At 35.1% G+C, this 23,627-nt stretch overlaps 1 protein-coding gene across 8 annotated transcripts in view; it reads right to left on the reverse strand.

Moving 5' to 3' along the window:
• The window catches only part of GRIA4 (glutamate ionotropic receptor AMPA type subunit 4), a 548,948-nt gene that overhangs the window by 519,676 nt on the left and 5,645 nt on the right, over nucleotides 1–23,627 (reverse strand). For all 8 annotated transcript variants that reach the window (XR_014250098.1, XM_082409903.1, XM_082409907.1 and 5 more), the window contains exon 1: nucleotides 1–23,627. This exon is cut by the window's right edge and continues 5,645 nt beyond it. The gene's annotated coding sequence lies outside the window, so the exon portion shown is untranslated.

Genomic DNA, 23,627 nt, shown 5'->3' on the forward strand with positions numbered 1-23,627 from the left:
CCGAGCGCCTCAGTCTCTTCGACGCTCCAGAGCCAATCTGGAGACAGGTTTTTCCTTTTCACGACTCCCGCCTGTCTTCTTCCCGCGTTCGCAGTGGGTCCTACTCTGGGGATGGGCACCCCCAGCGTCCCTCTCTGCTTTCCAGGCGCCTCTGCTTCGCGGCTGCACTTGGCAGGAAATTCACCCGCGGGCCAGGTCCTCAAGCCCCGAACAGGGCCTCGGGGAGTTAGTACTTCCCCATGCCCCCGGCCCCCTGCCGCATTCTTGCAGGCTCTCGGGGAGGACCGGCTGCCTCCCTCTCCTTCAGCTCAGCCTTTCTCTCAGCCTCGCCCTCTTCTGCCACTGGGCTGCGCGCGGGGGACTCCGGTCCTCGCTGCAGCAAAGATTTCTCACCAGCAAACAGCCCGAGAATCTGGAGAGCCTGAGACGGGAATGGACGATATGAAGGGGCTCAAGAGAGAGAGAGAGGATGAGAAAAGGGGGCAAAGGGCAGCCTCAGGCAGGTCTAAGAAGCTGGAACCAAGGAGGAAAGAATTGATGGAGGTCAGGCTGGAGAAAAGACACAGAGAGGTCAAACCATTCTAGGAAAGAGAGGAAGGAAGAAAAAGTTAATTTAAATAACAAAGTAGGGTGATGAACGGGGTGGGGAAGAGACTGAGAAGTGAAAACTGAATAGGGGGTCTACTTGTTCTTTGAAAGGCTTGGAACTAGGAGTAGGAAAGGTAATTAAAGAGTTCTTTCTCTCCAGTCACCTTTTCAGGAGACACTTTTCCTCTGTGCTAGACCCACTTCAGGAGTAGCAAGAACATAGTTCAGGGGCTGATGAAGAAGAATGGGAAGGGCAGTGCTTGGAGCAGTGGGCACAGGTTGGTATTTGTGCCTGATAGAAAAATGGGGTATTTTTCATGCACATCTTTTCTTAGCTGGAGCTCCAGAATATTCACTCTACTCCGTCACTCCAAGAATACTTAAGCACTGTATTGATGATGTCAATAGTTGTTTTAAATGGGTAGAAGAAAATTAATTATTCTAGAAAGTTTTAGAGCTATGGTGTCATTGCTTCTCCAAGGGTCACCTTTAAGACTTCATTTCACTTGGCTGTATTGGATGGAGTCTGTACCACACCCAGGGAGAGTGACTGCACTAGCAGTGAATGAAAGGTTTCTGATTTCCTCTTTATGGTTTGAGGTCTCCTGACCTAGATAGTATATCTAATCCCCTAATTCCATTAAACTGTGAGAGAAAAAGTGTTTTAAATCTTTACAGTTCTTTGGGTGCCATTGGTTGAATCATATTATTTTAGAGCCTGGAAGGCTGGGTCACATCAGCTAAAGCCAAGCTTTTGACGAATCGTTAGAGGGAGGGATTCTCCTTAAAGGTTAACTGTAAGAAATTTTAGAAATCTTCTGGTATCATACCTTCATATTAGTGTCTTCTACACCTAAAGTACTGTCTTCCATTACATTTTACAAAAGAATATAGTAAGTGCCTATGTTTATCTGATGTAACATTTGGGAAAAGATGAGAAAGAATTGATCAATGTGGCCCACCTGGTAAAGACTTCTTGAAATATGTACTGCCTTTACTCCTTCAAGTCTCCTTTCATTAGATATCACCAATTGCCTGTAGTTGGAGTTTGAGGATGACATTTAATAATCCTCAATTAATCCTCTGTTAAATCTGTTAAATCTTCAGAGTGCTTTTCTTCAGAGTGCGTCTCTAAGTTCTGAATTTTGCTTTTAAAGTCACATCTTTTTGTTGTTGTTGTTATTTATCCACTTTTCTGTTACATTTCACAACAGATTGTTATGACAAAAAACATCTTAATTGTGAGTAATTGGATACCACAAATCATACATTTGTCATTTCAGTTTATAAGGCTTTAGTCTTACAAGTCAAGTGGGATTTGAAATGTTTTCCTTTTTGTCTTTTCGGTCAATGTAAAAACCAAGCTGTAATAATATTATTCTGTTTCTCTTATAAGAAGATAATAAAATAAGCCACATAAAATTCAAGTTGAATTTAACTGAAATTAAAATTTCAAAACCCACCAAATCATTAAATTCATCACCTAGTTGGGCAACTAGTCTAGCTCTCCCTAATGCACAGAGGCAATTACTAACTTTCGTTCTTCTCAAAATCCAAAGATTTGAGGTTTCAAATAATGTAATGCCACCATCACTATAGGTGCAGGACAAGTTTTATGTTTTATTTTTTAACAAAATCTAATTTTTTATTTAAATAGAATGACATTAGTTTCATATAGAGTATTAATCAAGGTTAACCAATTCTTAGCTTGTTCATCTAAGTTTCTACATGTAGTACGGTCATTTTATTTTTCATCTAACCACCATAATGACACCTTGACTAATATGACCACAGATGACATGACTATATTTTCCCAAAATAGTAATCTGTTTTTTTAATTTGTATTTTTCCAGTTAATTAAAACCTCCATTTTACTTTATGTATCTAAATTATCTTTCTCTGTAGGATATCTCTATTTATCTCTCTATATATCTATATCTACAGGGATATACTTATAGATATATCCTCATGTCATGCCTGTCTTTAAGATGTACCAAAATGGAACAAGTTTTAGAGTTGGCTTGGAAGGAAGGCAAGTGGAGGCTGTGGCACATGTTGTGCATTCATATATAATAGAAATTATAATCAACAAGGCTGAAGACAAAACAGTGAAGAATAAAAATGTAGCTAGTAATGGTACAGCTAACACCTTCACTTTTAATCTTGAGTTTCTGATCCTCCAAACAATTGTATAAATATGACTCATGATATACTTCCTATTATCCCAAGTATGAATTTACATATAGAAAACAATTACTTGAGACTCTCTTTGGAGCATTTGTAAAGGCAGAGGTAAGATCCTGCTATATCTCTGCAAAAAATTCGAAGGATTATTACCAGCTGAGAAAACCAAAGATACATATGTTTGATTTTATTGCTTTTGTGTTATTCTAAGTAAATATTTTCACAGTTTTCTGAGATTCAACTTACTAATATATTAAAAGAAGGTATCATACTAGAAGATTTCTAAAATTTCTTATAGTTACCCAAATCTCTGATCCTATGAAGTAAATTCAGCCAGCATTTGGGCAGTTCTGCTATGGGAAAGGCCCGATGCTGTGAGCAATCCACAGATGAACATGCCACAGCCTCATATGCAAAACATTCACATGGTGTGGCAGGGAAGGCCTTGTGGATAATTTTCTGTGATAATAGATAGATATTGATAGATAGGTATAGCTCTCTAACTAGAAAAATGGTGTCCAAGGGCCTGATGATATAAAGCACATGCTGCCGAGCTGTTTTGGGGTATAAAGTTGGGGTCATAGAGGATGATAAGAACAGAAAGTTAGGTTAGACCGTTAATGGAGCATATTGAATGAAGTGCTTGGGATACTGAGCCTTATTCTCTGAGGAGATGTCTGTTATGTATATACAGAGAAAGGGAACATTGGTGATAGTGAGGTGGTTTGGTGATGTAGACCAGGAAAGGCAGGAGCTGAGACTAGTTTATAGACTGCCTTTCAGAAAATCAGGTGAGGTGGGACAAAGATCTGGAGTAGAACCATAGAAAAGAAACAGGATAAAGGAGATATGAAAGTTATTGCTGAGATAAAACTGACAGGGCACACTCATCACCTGGTGGGGAATCATGGGTGTGGCACATGTTTAAGAGTTAGGATCAAAGGTAACCTCAGGTTTGAAACCTGAGTGTTCTAAAAGGAAGCTGTGGTAATCAGCAGGTTGGTGATATCTTCAACTGGGAAAAGGAAGTTAGGAGAAAGGGCAAGTTTGCTGGGAAATAGGCATTTCATCAGATTATTCACACTCAGATAGTTATATATTGAGCACCTACCATGTCTAAGTGCTTGAGATATAGTGGTGAACAAAACAAAATTCTGGCTATTACTGGAAGATTCCTAATATTTGTGAACCCTCACTATTTTGCTAAGGCCTTACATATATCATTTGATCTACAGAAAAATTTAAGTATCATTAAACTGATTAGGAAACCCATCTAAAGGTTAAAATTCTTACATAAATTTATATTCTTAGTAACTGATAAAACCAAGAGCTAGGGATAAAACTCAGGTCTGTCTGATTTCAGAGACCATGTTTTCCTCATTAAAACCTGTTGAGTTAATGAGTTTAAGGTGCAAAGAGGGGTCTGTAAGATTAAAAAGTAAACTGGAAGAATCCACAATATTTAGAAAAGTAGTATGGTCTTCAAAGACCTCAGGCTTTTAGAGTAAAATAAGTGGGTTCAGATTATAGGCCCCTAGTGCCTTGGCTACATTAGCATGGATACATTACTTAACCTTTCTATTCTGGTAGAATATATGTAAATTTTCAGCACAGTGCTGGCACATCATAGGCAGTTCTTATTAATAAAGAGTTGCCAAAAATGTGATCAAGATTCCAATAGAGGGAGGCACAGAGTACGACATGAGCAAAATAGGAAGTCTAATTCTGAATTTGAGGGAACCCAGGAAGAACTCACAAAGATAATTTGAACTGAATTTTTATGGGTGTGTTTTATGGATTAGATAAAAAGAAAACATTATGTGCAATATGTCAGTGGGCATATGCTTTTCTGTAAACTACTAGAAGTTTGGTATAACTGAACTTAAGGTTGTATTAGGGGGAGTGCTGGAAGTAAGGTTGGAAAGCAAAGCAAGGGATGGTTATGAACTGTTTCATTCAGCAGTTTTGTCTGAATCTCATAGACATAAAGAAAAAACATTATCAGCAAAGGGGTAAAAAGATCAGATTTTCATTTTAGATCCAAAATCTTGAAATTTGTAGTAAATGCTATACAGTGAGGCTGGAGGCAGGAGGAGAAATTTGAAAGCTGTAGAAATAGTCTAGGTGAAAAATGATTGTGTGAACAAAGCTAATAACAGTCGAATTTACTTGAAGATGTACTTTTAGGTTTCTATACCACATATATGCTAGCAGAATTATAAAAGTTGCATGTACAAAACTATGTATAACAATACTATTTATCATAGCAAAACCCCAAACAACCCATATGTTCTTTGAGAGGAGACTACCTTACAAGCTATTGTATATCTAAACATTGGGGTTATTCAGTGAAATAGAATTACCTCTATATACCACTGTGGAGTGATCTCAAGGATATGTTATGTGAGAAAAAGGAAGGTAGAGACAAGTATGTACACACTATCATTTATCTAAAATAACGAGTATTTTCTCTAGGGACAGAAAATCAGGGTAAAGAGAAAGAAGCAATAAACCTTCCATAGGTACTCAGAGTTGCATTATCTTAATTTATTTAAAAGCAGATAATTCTGGCATCCTCTGTAGTAGGATATCTCCTAAAGACAAAAATAATTGCAAAAAACAACTTACACTGCTTTCACTAATCATATTGTTGATGCTAGTATTGATATTGCTGTTCTGAGACTGTTGTGTATATATTGTTGCATAAAGCCAATGAATCATTATGCTGGTGTTGTTGGAAAAAGCATCAGAGAAAGGTGATACATGTTTAAGATCAAAGACGGTAAGTAAAAAACCTGGTAGTTTTGAATTTGAATTGGAAGTTTCAGTATGGATTAATGATTTATTTTATATTTTCAATGAAATATGTATTTTCTAGTTCTATACACTAAAGGCATAGAAATAATGACCAACCTATTAAAAATCAACACTTCTTGTACACATTCTGTGGTATCTAATACTATACCCTACTAAAAGACATTCCAAGTCTAGGGAAATGACTCATTCCAGGTCTATGGAAGGAACTGTACAAAATGCACTTGGAACATTATGTCGTAACAGAAAGAAATGAAGCTATTATAATTACTGAGTTCATGTCAAGAGTTTTCAGCAGCCAACTGGAAGATCTTGCCATTGGCTGAAGATATGAAAATTTAGATATCGAAAGGAATAATGCTTGCAACATATTATAACACATCACTGTTAAATCCACAGCATCATAGTGATAATTTTGAAAATAGAGAGAAGCCTCACAAGTCTCCTTTATGTTAGTTAGGAAACCAACTCATAAATTTTTTAACATAAACTTTTCATTTTAACATATTTGATTTACAGAATAGTTGGAGAGATACTACAGAGAGTTTCCCTATACCCCTCACCTAGTTTCAGTTTTCTTTAGTGTTACCTTACATTACTCTGGCACATTTACCAAAATTAAGAAACCGACACTAGCATGTTACTGTTAACTAAACTCCAGACTTTATTTGGATTTTATCCATTTTTCCATTAGTGTTTTATTCTGTTCCAGAATCCAATTCAGAATACTTCATTGCATTTAGTTGTCATATCTCTTTGGGTCTCTTCTATTCTGCAACAGTTTTGTCATCTTTGTTTTTCATGACCTTGACAGTTGGATGAGTACTAATCAGGAGTTTTGTAGAAAGTCCCCCAGTTTGGTTTTGTCTGATGCTTTTCTCATACTAATTGAGGTTTTGGATTTTTGGTAAGAATACTACAGAGTATCACATCATACCAGGGGTTCCATGGTATTTCCATTGACATCAGTAGTGATAACCTTCATCAACTGGTAAAAGTGTATTTGCAATGTTTCTCCACTGTAAAGTTAAAACTTTTCCATTCCATAATCTATTCCATAGAAGTGAGTCAAGAAGTATGGCTCACTCTCTAGGGTGAGAGAATATGTACATATATTACTTGGAATTTTGTAAGGAAGATCTGTCTCTTCTTCCCTCATTTTTTAATTTAATCATTTGTTTATATCAGTATGGATTTATATTTATTTTATACTTTGGGTTATAATCCAATGTTAAATTATTTACTAAATATTTTGTTGCTTAAGTTACTCCAGCTTTGGACATTTGGAGCTACAATTATTACTCCATCCTTTTGTTTTTTGAGCACTTCCATGCTTATTGTAATTACAAGATAATCCAGGATCATCTTGTATATTTTCTGTTGTAGCCTTAGTATGGTACATTTCTTCAAGGAGTCCTGTTTGTTCTTATTGGAAGATGATACTTAAAAACCAAAATCTGGACAATGGGTTTGCTCATTGTTACTGGGTTGTCATTGTTTCCAGGTTTTCATGTAGGATAGAGCTTGTATACTAACTTATGTATACATACATATCAAAAATTATTTCTCTAGTTATCCATCGATATATGTATTAAGCTAAATATGAGTTCATACTGATTTCTCCACCTCAAATGCAGCACTGCCTAGTTTGTTCTAGTTTCCCTTCGTCCTTATCTTGCTTAGATAACAAAAGAAATGATATCTGCCATATAACATATAAATATTAAATCTATGACATTATAATGATGAGTTTTAAAAGACAATAGTCTCACCAGTCTCCTTTATATAATGTTAGGAAAGCAACTCATAATTTCTCTCCAACTATGAGAAACCTGGTTCCAACAACCAATAAAATACATTTACTTATGATATAAACCTAAATTTAAGTTTTGCAAAAAATTTAATTTTTATACCATATTTTTGTTTTAATCTGCTGGTGATTACTGAAAACCCATGTATACTATTGTTGATTATCTGCATGCCTGGAACACACTGAATTCTATAGACATTAATATAAATGGATGACATTGTTTATGGCATTCTGTCCTATAAGAGGCAAGTGCATTATCCAGACTAATACCAACAATTTAATAAATTTATTTATGTATTTATTAGCTAAATCATTTCTTGACAGGGCCTAGATTTTTCAATATGTATGTATTTTTCCCCAACTAAACTGATACTTTTTGATTTTCATATAGTTTGATGCAATCAATTTCTAGCAACAGGAACAATACCCTAGTGCCTCATAGAGTGCATTGCTGTACCTTTTTATCTATCTGTTAAACTTGCTTGAAATCAGCACACTAATCTTGCCCTATAGCACTTGCTTGATGAATCTTTTTCCCATCTATCTACCCCACATGGTCTCTCCATGAAACTGATTGACATTGTGCATGATTTAAATGCTGATAAGTTATCACTCTTTCAAAACCACAGAATCCTCATTACACCAATAAAAATTACTTTCCTTGTTTTATGTTCCTCATTCCTCTCTGGAGTCACTGCAATTGAAAGGGGTCACCAAGTAAGACTAATTCACTCATTCATTCACCATTTATTTATAGAACACTTACTATGGATCATGGTATCATGAAGGAATGAAAAAGTGTTTTAGCCTTTATGGCATTTGTTCCTTAAAATTAAAAGATCCCAAATACAGACACATATATATAAACACACATATCCAAGTGAATACAAAAAAAATATGTTGTAAACTTTACATTAGTGGTAGAAACCTGATGTGATTGATCTCCTTCAAGACAGGAATTATGTTGTATTAAACATGAATCTACCCCTACAGCAGCACTAGCTCCTCATCTTAATACCTATTCAAGGATAGGAATAGCCAAGTAAAGTATTGTGGGAAAGTTAGTATTTGAGCATGATTATAAAAAACTGGAAGGTTATCATTTGTTGAGAAATGGAGGAGCATTCCAGACAGAAGAAAGAAGTGGGTGCTCATTAGGAGCAATGAATAACCCAGAGATGGGAATCATGATGGGGATTAGTAGCCAGAAGGACTCAGGAGTTTAATAAAAGCCAGACTCTGAAGAGCCTGGCATATGTAGACATGAAATAAATATTTTGTAAACAAATTGGAAAATGATACAAAATGGGGTGTTGAGACATACATTTCTCCTTTACCTTGTTTATTAACAAATACTATTGTATTTCTTTTAATAATGGAGTCACGGATTGTTTGTTTAACTTGATTCATATACAGGCAGTTGATGGAGAATTGATGAAATTACTTTGATAATCAAACTCCTCCAAAATGATATTTCAGATTTAAAAAGTGAATATTATATTGTGTTTTCCAGTTTAAACAACTGCACGGGACACATTCACAAATTATGTGTTTAGTATTTTAAAATTTAATTTGACTTTGGACAGTTTATGCTATGGCTATAATTCTTCTTTATTAGGCAACTACAATGATTTAAGAATGTAATTTTTAGTTCTTAAAACAATCTTTCAATTTAGGTACTACTAGCCTTGTTTTACAGATGAGAAGATTAAAGCATAGAGTGTTTAAGTAACAAGCCCAATGTCACATAGCTAGTAATGGTATAGCAGGATTCAAAGAAATATCCAGTTCCATAAATATCACTTATATTTATAAGAAAAGCCAAGTGTTTGGTTTGCACCAATTGTCATGGCTCTGACTTAAGCTGAAGCTTATGCATCATTAATGAAAGAAAAATTATGTACTTTCTAATATTGTTGAAATATTAGTACTAAGTCATTTAACACAAATGCCATGGTAGCAAAGTTAGATCAATAATAATTATTTCTTCCAGTTTAACAAATATAAATATTTGATTGGTTAGGAAGGAAAAAAAATCTAAAGAAAGGGAAATAAGTATACTCATTCTAGTTATATAACCATCTGGTACTTGAAACAACTCAAATGGTTGATCTATAATAGAGTTACCCTCTCCCTATTATAAATCATATACATCCCAGTTTAGTACATTTAAGTTCTAAACTTTTTTCTGATTCCTTTTTTTTCCTCCCTTTTTTATCACCTAAGAAAATTTGAGTTGTATGTATTTAGTCACACTGTATCCAACTGCTTTCCCTTGAAAATATCCTTGGCTGTGACTGAGTACATTTTGCATAGCATTTTTAACAAAAATAGCATGGAGCCATACTGACTTCACTTTCAAGATGATTCTACTCACAAACTTGTCTGGTTTCCTGAATGTTCAAAACAGTCTTGTGCAAAATGTTTGTCAGCCAACATACTTCTTAGTCCAATGGAGAGATTATAGATAAGCTATTTATGAAAGTGATCAATTACTGCTATCCCCAGATAAACTCTTAAAATCTGATTATTTCAATATCTTTATTAGAAGAATACAAAAATATATTTCTATAAAGTATACATAATTATACATAATAGAATATTGCATGTAAATCAGATGTATATCAAAGAAAATATTATTAGTGGTTATTTGGAGAATGTGGAATCATATGTATTTTAATTTTCTTTTACATATTTTACGTACTTTCAAAATTTTCTAAATTGGTCTGTGTTGCATTTATTTTTATTTATTTATTGAGGTGTAATTGATTTACAATATTATATCAGTTTCAGGTATACAACATGGTGATTCAATATTTTTGAAATTTTACTCCATTTAAAATTTTATAAAATATTGATTATATTCCCAGTGTTGTACAATATATCCTTGTGCCTTATTTATTTTATACCTAGTAGTTTGTACCACTTAAGTCCCTACCCTTATCTTGCCCCCTCCGCCCTTCCCTCTTCCCACTTCCCACTGGTAACCACTAGATTTTTCTCTATATCTGTGAGTCTTTTTCTCTTTTGTTAAATTCATTTGTTTGTTTTATTTTTTAGATTCAACATATAAGTCATAACATACAGTATTTGTCTTTCTCTGTCTGACTTATTTCACTCAGCTTAATACCTTCTAGGTCCATCCATGTTGTTGCAAATGACAAATTTTCATTCTTTTTTAAAGCTGAGTAATACTCCATTGCATATATATATATATATATATATATATATATATATATATATATATATACCACATCTTCTTTATCCATCATTTGTTGATGGACACTTAAGTTGCTTCCATATCTTGGTTTATAGAAATAATGCTGCTAATGGATTTTGGGGTGCATGTATATTTTCCACTGAGTTTCATTTTATTTGGATATATACCCAAGAGTAGAATTGCTGAATTATATAGTAGTTCTATTTTTAGGTTTTTTTTTTGAGAATCTTCCACACTGTTTTCCACAGTGGCTACACCAGTTAACATTCCCACCAAGAGTGTACAGGATTCCCTTTTCTCCACATACTCACCAACATTTGTTATTTGTGGTATTCTAGGTAATAGCCATTCTGACTGGTGTGAGGTGATATCTTACTGTGTTTTTGATTTGCAGTTCCCTTATGAATAGTGATGGTGAGTGTATTTTCATATGCCTGTTGGCTGTCTCCATGTCTTCTTTGGAAAAATATCTATTGGGATCTTCTCTCCATTTTTTAATCGGGTTGTTTGAGTTTTTTTGATTTTGAGTTATATGAATTGTTTATATATTTTAGATTATAACCCCTTGCCAGTAATATCATTTGAAAATATTTCCTTCCACTTAGTAGTTTGTCTTTATGTTTTCTTGATGGTTTCCTTTGATGTGGAAAAGTTTTTAAGTTAAATTAGGTCCCATTTTTCATTTTGCTTTTGTTTCTTTTGCCTTAGGACACAGATCCAAAAAATACTGCTATGATTTATTTCAGAGAGTGTTCTGCCTATCTTTACTTCCATGAGTTTTAAGGTTTCTGGTCTTACATTTAGGTCTTTTATCCATTATGAGTTTATTTTTGTATATGGTACAAGAAAATGTTCTAATTCCCTTCTTTTATGTGTAGCTGCCCAGTTTTCCCAGCAGCACTTATTGAAGAGACTATCTTTCTCCCATTGTATATTCTTGCCTTCTTTGTCATAGATTAATTGACTGCAAGTGCAGGTGCATGAGTTTATTCCTGGGCTCTCTATTCTGCTTTATTGATTTACATGTCTGTTTTTTTTTGCCAGTACCATGCTGTTTTGATTCCTGTAGCTTTGTAGTATAGTCTGAAGTCAGAAAGCATGATACCTACAGCTCCGTTCTTTCTTAAGATTGCTTTGGTTATTCAGGGTCTTTTGTGTTCCCATACAAATTTTAGATTTACTTGTTCTAGTTCTGTGAAAAATGTCATTGGTATTTTGATAGGGATTGCATTGATTTGTAGATTGCCTCGGGTAATATGGTCATTTTAACAATATTAATTCTTCCAATCCATGAACATGCTGTATCTTTCCATCTGTTTGTGTCATCTTCAATTTCTTTTGTCAGTGTCCTATAGTTTTCTGAGTAAGGTTCTTCTACCTCCTTAGATTAATTCCTAGATATTTTATTCTTTTAATGTAATTATAAATGGGATTGCATTCTATTTTTGATACTTTGCTGTGTAGAAATGCAACAGATTTCTGTATATTTTGTATCCATTCTTAGATTGTTTATTCTATATGCATAAAGAAAGCTAGAACATAGGTAAGATAGATGGTAGGCAAAGGAGCCACATGGCATCAACAGCTATATTATGAAAGACTTTTAATATTGTGTACAGATGATAGTGGTATTCAAATTTTTCTGCATCCTTCTATCAATAAAAAATGAGCATACGTTCTAATGTATCTTTAGTGGTATTTATAAATAATGTGCATTTATTATCACCCTAACATATATTTGAACATTAATTTAATATATTATTAGTTTATATTTGGACAGTAAACCAATTGGTGAAGAAAAGTGGCTGTGCTTCCTTTGTAATTGGAAGAAATAAAATGTATATAATGAAATGAACCAAATACTTGTAGAACAAGAATAAAAGCATGCATAATATCTTGGTTGGAGTAGAATCCATATCAAATAAGTGAAATCCCTGGTAAGACAGAGAAGGAACATATCAAATGGGTAGAGAAATTTGAGTATCAGACAGGCTATAAAAATGTGTTGAAGAGTGATTATATGTTTTCTAATGGCAGACTTATATTCATTCTTAGGTAAACCATGGAAATATGGACATTAAAAGGTAGTAAATAAAGAATATTTCAATTTCATTTTATTTCCATAAGTGAAAAATCTTTTGATTTTTCCCTAAAATATTGTTTTTATAATTTGTTAATAAAATCTAATAACATTATGTTCTTTGTATTACAATATGTTTTTATTTATTAATAGTCTGTGAGAGAGAAGTGTGATCAAATGTGCTTCATTAGTTTTGCTTTAATTCTTTATGATACAGACATTTGAAGATCTGGTTATAATTTTTGTTTGTTTTAGTACTGGTTTTAATGGCTATCAAAGTTGAAAATGCACCATAAAGATATACAGATTCAAATGGAACAAGTTTACTGTATTGCGTTATTCAGTCACCATATTTATTTTTCAATCCAACCCACTAATCATTCAAACTCTATGTGTTGAAACCTTGTACTCAATTATTATTATTATTATTATTTTGATGAGAACTCTTAGGATTTATCCTTTTAGCAACTTTGACATACAACATAGAGCAGTGTTAATTATACTTATCATGTTATACATTATATTCATAGTACTTATTTATCTTGAAACTGGAAGCTTGTACTTTTTATTGCCTTCATTCAGCTCTCCCTCCCCTTAACCCCCTCCTCCCTGGTAACCACAAATCTGATCTTATTCTATGAGTTTGTTTGTTTGTTTGTTTTTGCAGTATAATTGACCTACAAAACTATGTCAGTTCCTGGTACATAATATAGTGATTTGATATTTCTATACATTTCAAAATGACCATCTAGTTATGACAAGCCTAATCATGAACTGTCACCATACAAAGATATTACATGATTATTGACTGTATTCTTCATGCTGTACATTTCATAACCATGACTCATTTATTTTGCAATTGAAAGTTTGTACCTCTTAAACTTCCTCACCTATTATTTCCTCTCCCCTTTCCCCTCCCTTTTGGTTACCATCTGTTTGTTCTATGTATCTATGAGTCTGTCTCTGTTTTGTTACATTTTTTCCATAGTATTGTTTTTTAGATTTCACGTATAAGTGAAATCATTTAGTGCTTGTCTTTCTCTGTCTGAATTATTTCACTAAGCATAATACCCTCTGGGACCATCCATGTTGTTGAAAATGTCAAGATTTCATTCTTTTTTTATGGCTAAGTAGTATTCCATTGTGTGTGTGTTTGTGTGTGTGTGTATATAAAATCTTATACATATATAACAGCATATATATATATAAAACAATTTTATTTACCTATTCATTTATTGATGGGCACTTAGGGTGCCTCTGTATCTTGGCTATTGTAAATAATGTTGCAATGAACCTAAGGGTTCATTCATATCTTTTTGAACTAGTGTTTTCATTGCCTTTGGATAAATACCGAGGAGTAGAATTGCTGGATCATATGGTAGTTTTATTTTTAATTTTTTGCATAATCTCCATACTGTTTTCCATAGTGGCTGCACCAATATACATTCCTACCAACAGTGCACTAGGGTAGCATTTTCTCCACATCCTCACCAACACCAGTTGTTTGTGGTCTTTTTGATAATAGAAGTTCTGCCAGGTGTGAGGTGATATATCTCATTGTGGTTTTGATTTGCATTTCTCTTATGATTAGTGATGTTGACTGTCTTTTTATAAGCCTCTTGGCCATCTGTATGTCTTATTTTGAAAAATGTCTGTTAAGGTCTTCTGCCCATTTTTTTAATAGGCTTTTTTTTTTCCATGTTGTGTTGTATGAGTGCTGTGTATAGTTTGGATATTAACCCCTCATGGGATATATTGTTTGCAAATATCTTTTCCCATTCAGTAAGTGGCCTTTCCTTTCTGTTGACAGTTTTTTTGCTGTACAAAACCTTTTAAAATTGATGTAGTCCCATTTGTTTATTTTTGTTTTGTTTCCGTTGTCTGGAGAGACGCATCCAAAAATATTAATAAGACCACTATAAAGAAGTGTACTGCCTATGTTTTCTTCTAGAAGTTTTATGTTTTCAGGTCTTACATTTAAGTCTTTAATCCATTTTGAATTGACTTGTGTGCATGGTGTCAGAGAGTACTCCACTTAGATTGTTTTGCATGTAGTTGTCCAGTTTTTCCAGCAACATTTACTGAAGAGGCTGTCTTTCCCTGTTGTATATTCTTGTCTCCTTTGACATAGATTAATTGCCCACACAAGTGTGGGTTCATTTCTGGGCTCCTGTTCCATTGATCTATGGGCCTGTTTTTGTGCAAGTATCATATTATTTTTATTATTGCAGCTTTGTAGTATAGTTTGAAATCAGGGAGCATGATATCTCCATCATTGTTCTTCTTTCTCAAGATTGTTTTGGCTATTCAGGGTCTTTTGTGTTTCCATACAAACTTTAGAACTATTTGTTCTAGTTCTGTGGAAAATGTAATTGGTATTTTGATACAGACTGCATTAAATCTGTAGATTGCCTTGGGAAGTATGGTGATTTTTAAAAATACTGATTGTTCCAATCCAGGAGCACAGTATATCTTTCCATCTGTTTCTGTCATTTTCAATTTCTTTTGTCAATGTCAAAGTTTTCTGAGTACAGGTCTTTTACCTTCTAAGTGAGATTTATTCCCAGTTATTTTATTCTTTTTGATATGATAGTAAATGAGATTTTTCTCTTAATTTCTATTTCTGATACTGTGTTGTTAGTGTATAGAAATGCAGCAGATATATTAATTTTGAATACTAAAGCTTTACTGAATTCATTGATAAGTCCTAGGAACTTTTGGGTGATGTCTTTGGGATTTCCTATGTATAATATTATGTCATGTGCAAAAAGTGATAGTTCTACTCCTTCCTTTCCAATTTACAGTCTTTTTATTTCTTTCTCTTTTCTGATTGCTAGGGCTAGGACTTTCAAACTATGTTGAATAAATGTGGCAAGAGTGGTCATCCTTGTTTTACTCCTGATCTAAGAGGAAATGTTTTCAGCTTTTCACTGTCAAGTATGATAGCTGTGTGTGTCATATATGGCCTTTATTATGTTGAGGTATGTTCCCCGTACTCACTTTTTTGAGGTTTTATCAGAAATGGATGCTGAATTTTGTCAAAAGCTGTTTTTGGCATCAGTTTGAGATTATCATAAGATTTGTCTTTTTAAAAAAAATTATTGGAGTATAGTTAATTAAGAATGTAGTTAGTTTCTGCTGTACAGCAAAGTGAATCAGGTATACATACACATATATCCACTCTTTTTTTGATTCTTTGCCCATGTATGTCATTACAGAGTACTGAGAAGAGTTCCATGTGCTGAACAGTAGGTCCTTATTAGTTATCTATTTTATATATAGTAGCATGTATATGTCAATCCCAATCACCCAATTTATCCCTCCCTCCCCACCCCCACTTTTTCCCCTGGTAACCATAAGTTTGTTTTCTACAGCTCTGTTTTGTAAATAAGTTCATTTGTACCATTTTTTAAGATTCCACATATAAACAGTGTCATATGATATTTGTTTTCCTTTGTCAGACTTACTATACTCAGTATGACAATCTCTAGGTCCATCTATGTTGCTGCAAAAGGCATTATTTCATTCTTTTTTATTGCTGAGTAATATTCCATTATATGTATGTATCACATCTTCTTTATCCATTCATCTGTTGATGGACATTTAGGTTGCTTCCATGTCCTGGCTATTGTAAATAGTGCTGCAATGACAAATGAGGTGCATGCATCATCTTGAATTATGGTTTTCTCTGTATATATGACCAGTAGTGGTATTGCTTGGTCATATGGTAGTTCTATTTTTAGTTTTTTAAGGAACCTCCATCCTGTTCTCCATAGTGGCTGTATCAATTTACATTCCCAGCAACAGTGCAAGAGGGTTCCATTTTCTCCACATCCTCTCCAAAATTTATTTATTGGTTGTAGATTTTTCCATGATGGCCATTCTGACCAGTGTGAGGTGATACCTCTTTGTAGTTTTGATTTGCATTTCTCTAATAATTAGTGATGTTGAGCATCTTTTCATATGCTTCTTGGCCATCTCTATGTCTTCTTTGGAGAAATGTCTATTTAGATCTTTTGCCCATTTTTTGACTGGGTTTTGTTTTTTTGATATTCAGCTGCATGAGCTGTTTGTATATTTTGGAGATTAATCCTTTGTCCGTTGCATTGTTTGCAAGTATTTTCTCCTATTCTGAGGGTTGTCTTTTCATTTTGTTTATGATTTCTTTTGCTGTGCAAAAGCTTTTAAGTTTAATTAGGTCCCATTTGTTTATTTTTGTTTCTATTTTCATTACTCTAAGAGGTAGATCAAAAAAGATCTTGTGGCAATTTATGTCAGAGAGTGTTCTGCCTATGTTTTCTTCTAAGGGTTTTACAGTACCAGACCTTACATTTAGGTCCTTAATACATTTTGAGTTTGTTTTTGTGTATCATATTAGGAGTGTTCTAACTTCATTCTTTTACATGTAACTGTCCAGTTTTCCCAGCACCACTTATTGAAGAGGCTGTCTTTTCTCCATTGTATGTTCTTGCCTCCTTTGTCATAGATAAGGTAACTATAGGTGCTTGGGTTTATCTCTTGACTTTCTGTCCTGTTCCACTGATCTATATTTCTGTTTTTGTGCCAGTACCATACTGTTTTGATTAGTGTAGCTTTGTAGTATAGTTTGAAGTCAGGAAATCTGATTCCTCCAGTCCGATTTTCTTTCCCAAGATTATTTCGGCTATTCAGCATCTTCTGTGTTTCCATACAAATTGTAAACATATTTGTTCTAATTCTGTGAAAAATGCCATTGGTAATTTGATAGGGATTGCAATGAATCTGTAGATTACTTTGGGTAGTTTAGTCATTTTGACAATATTGAGTGTTCCAATCTGAGAACATGGTATATCTCTCCATCTGTTTGTGTCATTTTTTATTTCTTTCATCAGTATCTTATAGTTTTCCAAGTACAGGTCTTTTGCTGCCTTAGGTAGGTTTATTCTTAGGTATTTTATTCTTTTTGTTGTGATGGTAAATGGGATTGTTTCCTGAATTTCACTTTCTGATCTTTCATTGTTAGTGTAGAGGAATGCAGGAGATTTCTGTGTAATAATTTGGTATCCTACAAATTTTCCAAATTCATTGATGAGCTCTAATAGTTTTCTGGTAGCATCTTTAGGATTTTCTATGTATAATGTCATGTCATCTGCAAAGAGTGACAGTTTTACTTCTTCTTTTCCAGTTTGGATTCCTTTTCTTTCCTATCTTCTCTAATTGCCATGGCTAAGAATTCCAAAACTATGTTGAATAAAAGTGGCAAGAAGGGACATTCTTTTCTTTTTCCTGATTTTAGAGGAAGTCCTTTCAGTTTTTTGCCATTGAGAATAAGGTTTGCTATGGGTTTGTCATATATGGCCTTTATTATGTTGAGGTATGTTCCCTCTATGTTGACCTTCTGGAGAGTTTTTATCATAAGTGGGTGTTGAATTTTGTCAAAAGCTTTTCCTGCATCTATTGAGATGATCATATGGTTTTTATTTTTCAGTTGGTTTATGTGGTGTATCACATTGACTGATTTACATGTATTGAATAAGTCTTGCATCCTTGGGATAAATTCTACTTGATCATGGTGTATGATACTTTTAATGTGTTGCTGGATTCAGTTTGCTAGTATTTTTTTGAGGATATTTGTGTCTATGTTCATCAGTGATATTGGCCTGTAAGTTTTTTTTTTTTTTTTTGTGGTATCTTTGTCTGGTTTTGTTATTAGGATGATGTTGGCCTTGTATAATGAGCTATAGAGTGTTTCTTCCTCTGAAACTTTTTGGAGTAGTTTGATAAGTACAGGTGTTAACTCTTCCCTAAAAGGTTGACAGAAGTCGCCTGTGAAACCATCTGGTCCTAGACTTTTGTTTGTTGGAATTTTCTTAATCACAGTTTCAATTTCAGTTGATGTGGTTGGTCTCTTTATATTTTGTACTTCTTCCTGATTCAGTCTTAGATGGTTGTACCATTCTAAGAATTTGTCCATTTCTTCTAGGTTGTGCATTTTATTGGCATATAGTTGCTTGTAGCAGTATCTTATGATCCTTTGTATTATTGTGGTGTCAGTTGTAACTTCTTTTTTCATTTCTAATTTTATTGATTTGAGTCCTCTCGCTTTTCTTCTCGATGCGTCTGGCTATAAGTTTGTCAGTTTTGTTTATCTTCTCAAAGAATAAGCTTTTACTTCCATTGATCTTTGCTATTGTTTTCTTCATCTCTATTTTATTTATTTCTGCTCTGATCTTTATGATTTCTTTCCTTCTGCTAACTTTGGGTTTGTTTGTGCTTCTTTCTCTAGCTGCTTTAGGTGTAAGGTGAGGTTAGTTATTTGAGAGTTTTCTTGTTTCCTGAGGTAAGATTGTATTGCTATAAAATTCCCTCTTAGAACTGCTTTTGCTGTGTCCCATAGGATTTTATCATCGGGTTTTCATTGTCATTTGTTCCTAGGGTTTTTTTTTTTTTTTTCCTCTTTGATTTCTTCAGTGATCCATTGGTTGTTTAGTAACATATTGTTTAGCCTCCATGTGTTTGTGTTTTTTACAGTTTTTCCTATAATTGATTTCTAATGTTATAACGTTGTGGTCAGAAAAGATGCTTGATATGATTTCAATTTTCTTAAATTTACAGAGGCTTGATTTGTGGCCCAAGATGTGATCTAGCCTGGAAAATGTTCTGTGTGCAGTTGAGAAAAAATTACATTCTTCTGCTTTTGGATAGAATATCTTATAAGTATCAATTAAGTCTATTTGGTCTATTGTGTAATTTAAAGCTTGTGTTTTCTCATTGATTTTCTGTCTGGATGATCTGTCCATTGGTGTCAGTGGGATATTAAAGTCCCGCACTATTATTGTGTTACTGTAAATTTCCTCTTTTTGGTGGTTAGCATTTGCCTTATATGTTGAGGTGCTCCTATGTTGTGTGCATATATATTTACAATTGTTATTTCTTCTTCATGGATTGATCCCTTGATCATTATGTAGTGTCCTACCTTGTCTCTTGTAACAGTCTTTATTTTAAAGTCTATTTTGTTTGATGAGTATTGCTACTCCACCTTTCTTTTGGTTTCCATTTGCATCAAATATCTTTACCCATCCCCTCACTTTCAGTCTGTATGTGTCCCTAGGTCTGACATGGGTCTCTTATAGACAGCATATATACAGGTCTTGTTTTTGTATCCATTCAGCCAGTCTATGTCTTTTGGTTGGAGCGTTTAATCCATTTATATTTAAGGTAATTATCAATATGTATGTTCCTATTGCCATTTTCTTAATTGTTTTGGGTTTGTTTTTGTAGGTCATTTTTCTTCCCTTCTTCTGTACTCTTCTCTTGTGGTTTAATGGCCACCTTTAGTGTTGTATTTGGGTTGCTTTTTCTTTGTTGTGTGTGTATCTATTGTAATTTTTTTGTTTGCATTTCCCATGAGGTTTTGATATAACAGTCTATATAAATATATATATATATGTGTATATATATATTTATACACACACAAGTTTGTGGTTAGTTGCTGGTCTCTTAATTTCAAATGCAATTCCCATTTCCTGCATTTGTACTCTCCTCTTCTCATGGCTGCTGGTTTTGATATCATATTTGTGTGTGGATGATTTCCTGCTTTTACTGTATTTTTGCTTTTACCGGTGAGCTTTCCCATTTGTGTTTTTCTTGTTTCTAGTTGTGGCCTCTTTTTTTCCCCCCTGCCTAGAGAAGTTCCTTTAACATTTCTTGTAAAGCTGGTTTGGTGGTGCTGAAGTCTCTTAGCTTTTGCTTGTTTGTAAAGCTTTAGATTTCTCCATCAAATCTGAGTGAGAGACTTCCTGGGTAGAGTATTTTTGGTTGTAGGTTCTTCCCTTTCATTACTTTAAATATATTGTGCCATTCCCTTCTGGCTTGCAGAATTGCTGCTGAGAAATTAGCTGATAACCTTATGGGTGTTCCCTTGTACATTATTTGTTGTTTTTCCCTTATTGATTTTAATGTTTTTGTTTATCTTTAATTTTTGTGAATTTGATTACTGTGTGTCTTGGTGTGTTCCTCCCTGGGTTTATTCTGCGTGGGACTTTCTGCACTTCTTGGACTTGGGTGATTATTTCCTTTCCCAGGTTAGGGAAATTTTCATCTATAACCTCTTCAAATATTTTCTCAGGCCCATTCTCTTTTTCTTCTTCTTCTGGAACCCCTGTAATTCAAATGTTGGTGCATGTAATATTGTCCCAGAGGTCTCTGAAACTGTCATTTCTTTTCATTCTTTTTTCTTTATTCTGTTTGCAGAAGATATTTCCACCATTCTGTCTTCCAGGTCACTTATTTGTTCTTCTGCCTCAGTTATTCTACTATTGATTCCTTCTAGTGTATTTTTCATTTCAGTTATTAAGACAATAATAACTCTGTTCATCTGTTTGTTCTTTAGTTCTTCTAGGCCTTTGTTAAACTTTTCTTGTATCTTCTTGATAGGTGCTTCCATTCTTTTTCTGAGATCTTGGATCATCTTTACTATCATTACTCTGAATTATTTTTCAGATAAATTGTTTATCTCCTCTTCATTTAATTTTTCTTGTAGGTTTTTATCTTGCTCCTTCATTTGCAACAAATTTCTCTGTTGTCTCATTTTGTCTGGCTTACAGTGTTTCTGGTCTCCTTTCCACAGGCTGCAGGATTGTAGTTCTTCTTGCTTCTGGAGTCTGCCCCCAGGTGGGTGAGTTTGGTGCAGAGGCTTGTTCCATTATCCCCTTGATAGGGGGTTTGACTGGTGTTGTAGTGACCAGAGCTTGCTCTGGATATTGAGTGGGGCCTTCCCTGTGCTCTGTGGTTGTCTGTGGTTGCCCCTTTCTGGGGCAGGGTCAACTCCCTACTTGTTGGAATAGATAACCCCACATCTGTTTATTAGCTGTGCTTCTGATCTGCAGTGCAATGTAGCAGGGATTGGAGCACTCCCATGGGGAGAGTAGCCACTGAGTATTCCTCCTCCAGAGCTGTTCACCTGTGAATGTGCTCTGTTGTGTCACTGTTCACCCATTGTGCAAGCTCACAAGTTACTCTGTTATTGGCACTGCTCTCAGCCCCACCTTAACTGTTGGTATGCAGACAATTGGCCCTGGTGTCTCTCAGGCATTGTTTTCACCAGGCCACCAGTGTAGATCCACTGAAGTGAGGTCCCAGGATTGCAGTAATCATGGATCTGTGTCCACTGTGGGCACTATGGGGGCAGCTCAGACTCTGACCTGGCCGAACTCCCACATATACGTGCCCACAAAGTCCAGAGCTGCTAAAGCTAGACCCATCTCAGTGGTAGGAGCACTCATTGTCCATTCAGATGTCCTGCAGGTGCTGAGTTTATCAAGCATGTCATGGGGGTTTAATCCATGGTTTGTGCAGCTGCAAGGAGCTGCTTTCTTCAGCTTTCTGCTTTCAGCTCTTCTTCCTTAGTTACACAGCCCCTGGGTTTCAGCCCCACGTCTGCATGTGGGCCACCCACAGGCACCTGCTTCCTGCCCAAGTGAGATGGGGTGGAGGTGGTGACTGACAGGGATGCACGTGATTGCCAGGGGTGAGGAAGGAGGCAGCAACTGACTGAGGTGTGCAAACCCACTCCAGCAGGAGCCAGTTCTAATGTCTTCTGGGGGTGGAAGCTGATGCATGGAGAGAGAGGCTATAATGGCAGCCCTGCCCTGCATGCATCACTCAACAGTGATGCTTCGATGGCTTCCTCCAGGAGCATTCAAATTTGTGGAGCTCCTCACTCCTGTCCCCTCAGGCTGTCTACACACAGCCAACAGCAGTCCTCTCGCCAGGTTCCTCTCCAAACCCCACAGTCTAGCATCCAGTCCCCATCAGCACCAGTGGACACATGTTTCAGGCTGGGGAATGCAGGGCTGTGGCACGGACCATCTGTGTAGGTCTCTCTCTGTCCTGCCTGCCACAGACTGGTTGCTGTGCTCTCCTCTGGGCCCTGAATCTCCCCTTCTGTCTTAGCTGATCTCCCTGCTAGTGAGGGGGCTTCCTGTGTGCAGGAACCTCTCCTCTCCTTCAGCTCCCCATCAGGAGCACAGGTCCTGTCCCACTTCCACTTTTCATTTTTTCCTTTTCTCTGTTTCATCCTACCTGGTTACATGGGGATCTTTCCTTGTCCGTTTAGGTGTCTGAGGTGCCCTGCTAGTGTTCAGCAGGTGCTCTGTGAGAATTGTTCCATTTGTAGATGTATTCTTTTTTTCTTGTTGAAGCATAGTTGATTTACAGTGGTGTGTCCATCTCTGCTGTACAGCAAAGTGACTCAGCTATACACATATAGACATTGTTTTTTTAATATTCTTTTCCATTATGGTTTACCACAGGATATTGAATATAGTTCCCTGTGCTATACAGTAGGATCTTGTTGTTGGAGTTTGGGATTAGCAGATGTAAACTATTATATATAGGATGGATAAACAACAAGGTCCTACTGTAGATGTATTCTTGATGCCCCTGTGGGAAGAGGTGAACTCCACCTATTTACCCCTCCTGATCATATGATTTTTATACTTTTGTTTTGTTATTGTAGTGTATAAAGTTGATTGATTTGGGAATACTGAACTATTCTTGCATCCCTGGGGTAAATCTCACTTGTTCATTTCTTCTTTAGCTCTTTTCCCTTGTGATTTGACGACTAACTTTAGTGTTATGTCGGATTCATGTCTTTTTGTGTTTGTGTATCTATTATAGATTATTGATTTGTAGTTACTATGAAATTTATATATAGCAATCTATATAAATGTAATTATTTTAAGTCGCTGATCTCTTAATTTCAGATGGATTTTAAGAGCCCTGCATTTTTACTACTCTTCTGCAATGATCACTCTTTTTGACATCATGTTTTATATCTTTTTGTTTTGCATATCCCTTAACTACTTATTGTGGATATAGGTGATTTATTGCTTCTGTCTTTTAACCTTCTTACTAGCTTTATAACTGTTGATTTACTACCTTTATCATAT

The sequence above is a fragment of the Balaenoptera physalus genome, assembly GCF_965194825.1.
Source record: "Balaenoptera physalus genome assembly, chromosome: 10".
NCBI lineage: Eukaryota > Metazoa > Chordata > Mammalia > Artiodactyla > Balaenopteridae > Balaenoptera > Balaenoptera physalus.